Consider the following 5,560-nt stretch of genomic DNA (forward strand, 5'->3'; position numbering starts at 1 on the left):
ACAAGCCCTCCTTTCTTCCCTCTTGGCATACCAGCTGACTACATTCCTCCCTCTTCCCTGCTGTTAGGTGGGGCTGTGTGATGTTTCACAAATAAGGCAGATAAAAATTCCCAAGGCAGCCCCCGCCTCATGCTCTCATTATTTTCCCGACCTATCAGCCAGATGCAGAGGAGGCATTTTGGATCCTAGGAATCCTAGAAATGGCAGAGTCACTAAATCAAAGGAATGTGAGTCCCCTCAACCCATACTTAACTGAGACATAAGCAAGAAATAAACTCTCTGTGATTTAAACCACTGTAATTTGGAGTGCATTTGTTTTGCATAGCAACCTCTGACCTGACCAATACAACAAAAGAGTATCAGTTTTATCACCCTGCAACTGTAGTTTTCAATGCTCCCAACTTCCTTAATCTCCACAACTCATGTTTTAGGAAACAAACTTTATGTGCTTTCTCACATTCTCTTGACCACCTTTTTTTTCCTCTCCTGGTCAGGTCCGCATTCATATTAGGTCACTGGTTTACCTTTGGAGTTGGATGCAATAGCCCATAATACAAGGGGTCTTATTTTCTGAATGGTACTGACAAGCCAGATTATATAAGCCGTCAGAATAGGGGTAAAACACTCTTCATAAGATTTGACCAATAGGTAACATGAGATGGGAGAAACCTGGGAAGACACATTTCTCCTCCTTTCCCTCTCCTAGGAATGATTCATTCTTATCACATTTCCGAACAAGTTCTACGTGTTGGGTGAACACATGCACTATCCAACTGGCAGTATCTCTTGGTGACTCATCATGCAATGGTGACCAATGTTGTAACATAAGGTATTAAATTTATCTGCAACTTCCTTGCTTTGCTTCTGTTTTTCATTTTCATTCCATTGGGCTTGCATCTTCTAAATAAAATAATAGCATCTTAATCCTTACCTCAGACTCTGCTTTTTAAAGAATTGAGCTAAATCATCTTATTTGCAGTATTATTATTTAAGTATCTAGTGTCCTATGTTCTTGTCCTCCCTGAAGCCCCAACCTGAGAAATCCTTAACCAAGATCCTACGATCACATAAAGTTTTAGACAACAATAATTATAATCTCATGCACAATGACACAAAAGCTCTAAATATAGGAATACGGAATTTCTCACATAAAACACTTATAGAGAATCCTAATGATCATCAGGGTCAGTGCAAGGAAGTACAAGACCTGTCCTCTGCCTTTATAAAGTCCTGTTAACAGGCTATACATTAGTAAAAAGATCATTGGACACAGTGAGACACGTTATAATACAGGTATATGTGTCAGATTTTATGGGTGGCAAGCTGGAGTCTTTCTCGTGTCTCTAAAGTCATATTAATAGATAACTAAACAGAAATCCCAGGTAGATTTTTTAAGGCAAATATCATAATTAGATATTTGAGCTACATACTTTATTTAATTACTGTTCTTATTGGTCTCTTTCCTATCTATTTACTTTTACCCAGCATACAGTCCTCATCTGACTAGGCAAACCCTTTGAAGTTCAAGCACGTACCATTATTTCTGCCTTAGGGAAGTTTTAAAATGAGTTATCTTTTCTTAGCATGTAGTTGAACACAAGAAAAAAATTAAAAGAGCCTAGAATTAGGTATTAACTTTATAATTTCATTATGTTGTTTAAATTCCCTGAAGATCAGAAATAACTATATTCAAAATTTAAAGGAGACATATTTCAAAGTCAAAAATTGTCCATGTGCATTTTATCAGGAGTGTTTGTTCTCTTTCACCAGTTCAGATGACCAATAGCTTATACATATAAAAATGAAAAGAAAATAATGCATCTGTGAGATCTCTTCTTTTTCAGGTCATCTTCTGATTATTTTACATATTTTTTTCATTTAATTATTACCATTGTCTCATAATGTAGGTTATATTATCCCTATTGTCTAGAGAGACTCAAAAGATTAAACTTTGCATAAAATCACATAACAAATCAATCACTGGGACATACTTCAAACTCAAGTTTTTATATCAAAGTTCACCTAGAACATTAAAAAGGACACATATTAACAATTGTAGGCTAAAATACTTCTGAAAATGCAAAAGTGCCTGCAGTAGTTTGTTAAGGCATACTCTTGTAATAAATAAGGTAACATAAAATATACAAAATAATATTTTATTAAATTATATCCTTCTGACCATTCAACTTTTGAAAATGAAGTGAGGCATAGGTCTCTCAGTAAAAAATTCTGGTATGCTTAATAAAATAACCAACATTATGTTAATGAACACAAAATATAAGAACATTCTTCTTTCAGTGGACATTTGGCAACTTGCAAGGGAAATCAGGCAGCTGAGTTACAGCATAGTAAATTATTTAAAATTCAAATATATTCACCTCACATCATACCATGAAACAAATTCCAGATGTGTTGAAAAGTAAATTTGGCTGAGAATTAAGTCAAAGAAAAAATAAAATTATATTGAATATTTATCAAACCTCTGATAAGAAATGATTTTCAATGCTTTGAATATGTAAAGAATGCACAAAGGAAATAATCAGTGAATGCTACCATAACATTTAAAAATGTGAATATAAAAGATTAAAAAGCTAAACTGAGAAATTTTCCAAAAAATGTAGCAATGGTTTAATAACTTCATTCTATTTTTATGCATGTGGAACATTAAACTCCTGACAGAAAAGTCACTAATAATATGACAGATAAATGGATAAGATTTTAAACAGATAATTGACATTTAAAGAAAACAGAATTATCAAATATATATTTGAAAATATAAGAACTTCCTTGTACCAGAAAACATAGATTAAAGCAAGTGCCAGTTGACATATGGAACTACAAAAATACATCAGTAAATAAATGCCTAACATCGTGGTGAAAGTGCAGTGAACTTAGTATGCCATTCATTCTTGATGACAATATACATGTGTATAATTCTTCTAGAAAGCAATTTGACAAATACCTTGTCAAAGGCATCCCCAATCCTTGGAATCCAGCCTAATGAAATCAGCCAAAAAAATGAAAAAGTTAAACATATGAAGGTGCAGCATTACACTATGAACAATTTGAAGCACCCCAGTGTCTAGTAGTGGGGGAACATTCTAGTACGTTATCACTGAGCCACTAGATAAAACTGCTGTTTTTAGAATATTACTTGTAATTACTGTTAAAGAATGAAGACAATTATAATACTTAAAATATTTATTAATGCAACATAATATGGATGTGTTTATTATAAGTATACATTTTAAATTATTTCTAAATAACTGGAGTGGGTAACATTAAAATCCTAATAGCAGTTGAATTTGGAATTCACTTTTAACATTTGTCCTATTTTTATAATTATATTTTTAAAATTTTCTCTGGGGCAAGGTTCTCTACATCTGCATGTATGTGTGTGTGCGTGTGTGCGTGTGTGTATACACATACATGTATGTATATATTTTTGAGACACAGTCTTGCTCTTTTGCCCAAGTTGGAGTGCAGTGGCATGATCTCAGCTCAATAAAATCTCTGCCTCTCGGGTTCAAGTGATTCTTCTGCCTAAGCCTCCAGAATAGCTGGGATTACAGGCGCCTGCCACCACACCCAGGTAATTTTTGTATTTTTTTAGTAGAGACGTAGTTTCACCATGTTGGCCAGACAGGTCTCAAACTTCTGGCCTCAAGTGATCTCCCTGCCTCAGCCTCCCAAATTGCTGGGATTATGGGGTGAGCCACCATGCCCAGCCTACATCTATATATTTTTAAAGAGGTTACATATTGAGACTGTGTTAGAAACTGATATGCCAAATATTGGGATAAGAAATAGCATAATCAAGATGAATAAGTGACAAATAATAAAGGTTAAAACATAAACACTAGGCCAGGTGTGGTGGCTCACACCTATAATCCCAGCACTTTGGGAGGCCGAGGCGGGTGGATCACCTGAGGTCAGGAGTTCAAGACCAGCCTAGCTAACATGCTGAAACCCCATCTCTACTAAAAATACAAAATTACCTGGGTATGATGGCTCTCACCTGTAATCCCAGCTACTCAGGAGGCTAAGACAGAAGAACTGCTTGAACCCAGGAGGTGAAGGCTGCAGTGAACTGAGGTCGCACCATTGCACTCCAGCCTGGGTGACAGAGTGAGACTCTGCCTCCAAAACAACAACAACAACAACAACAACAACAAACCATGAATGTAGCCTTTTAACTAGAATCAGTAATAAATGTTTGGTAAGTATTGACTTTTATCAGCAGGATTTACATACACTTGTTGACTTCAGTATGATATAAAGCTGGCGAGTAAAGGAATTATCTAAATTGGAGAACATAATTAGGACGAACCTTTAAAATTCAGAAGGCATCACTGTCAGGTTAACACAGGACTGTGATGCATGCAGTGACAGTTAAGTAATATGTAATAACATAGATGATTTATGTTAAAATCACTTATACTATCTAGTGTCATATCGAGTAATGCCTCCAACATTGCAAGTGGACGTTTTTCAATAAAGAAATTAGAAATTTGTCCTGAGAGAATTATCATTTCAGCTGGACCCACTAACGTCATCTTCAAAGTCTTACTATGTTAATTGACAAATGGGAACGGACACCAGCAGCTCTATGACCAATAACACAGTTGCCAGTAGACCCTTGGTCATCCTAGTCAGTGTGGCTCTCTTACTGGAAAAGGTGGTTGCAAAATCAAGGAAATATGAGAGTATAGAGGCTCAGGTCCTGTGCTCCCAAATCAACTGAGTGTGCCAGCACTATTGCTAACAGTCTGCAATCTATCACTGAGTGTGTCAAACAGATATGCGTAGTCATGCTGGAGAATCTCCTAGTACCCCCAGAAGGGTGTGACTATCCTTTACCAGACCAAGTCATTGAGTTCTCTGGTCATCTTTGTAGGTGGTGAGGACAAGCACATCACAAGCAGCAACAGTGCAAGCTTTCCCCAAACCATCCCAGCCACATGCTTCAATGTTTATCCAGAGGGATCACCTCTAGAGTTGACCGAGCTGCACCAGTGGGCAATGCAACAGGTTTATTTTTCCCATGACTCATGGCAACACTGGATTTAGTGCAGGTTTGGATGCATCTGCTCCAACTACTTCTCATGAACTCACCATTACAAATGATTTGATTGGCTGAATAACCGGGCATCAAGGCACCAAAATCAAGGAGGTCCATCAGATGTCTGGGGTGCAGATCAAAATTTTGAACCCAGTGGAAGGATCTACTGATAGGTGGGTTACGATCACTGAGTCTGCTGTCAGCATTAGTCTGGGTCAATGTCTAATACAAGTCAGGCTTTTCTCTGAGACAGGTGACATGGGGAGCAACTAAAATAAAGTAGATTCATCCATAAATCCTTTCTGCTGTTCACCACTATTCATGATCCATCTGTGTAGTTTCTGGACAGTCAGTGATGCCAGGTTTTAAATAGTTGGTAAATTTTCAGCTTCTATGTTTTATTATCCACTCATGATTTTTTAATTAAAATTTTTAATTCCTTTAAATAATTAGCAAGTTAATTTAGCCAGAGTAAGTGAGCGAGAGAGAGAGAGAGAG

The 5,560-nt window shown here is 36.6% G+C and overlaps 1 pseudogene; it reads left to right on the top strand.

Annotated features, from left to right (window-relative positions):
• Positions 1-4,422: 4,422 nt before the first annotated feature.
• Positions 4,423-5,335, top strand: LOC116556316 (annotated as a pseudogene).
• The last annotated feature ends 225 nt before the right edge of the window (positions 5,336-5,560 follow it).

The sequence above is a fragment of the Sapajus apella genome, unplaced genomic scaffold (assembly GCF_009761245.1).
Source record: "Sapajus apella isolate SASKATOON/1434 unplaced genomic scaffold, GSC_monkey_1.0 scaffold1, whole genome shotgun sequence".
In the NCBI taxonomy this organism is placed as follows: Eukaryota; Metazoa; Chordata; class Mammalia; order Primates; family Cebidae; genus Sapajus; species Sapajus apella.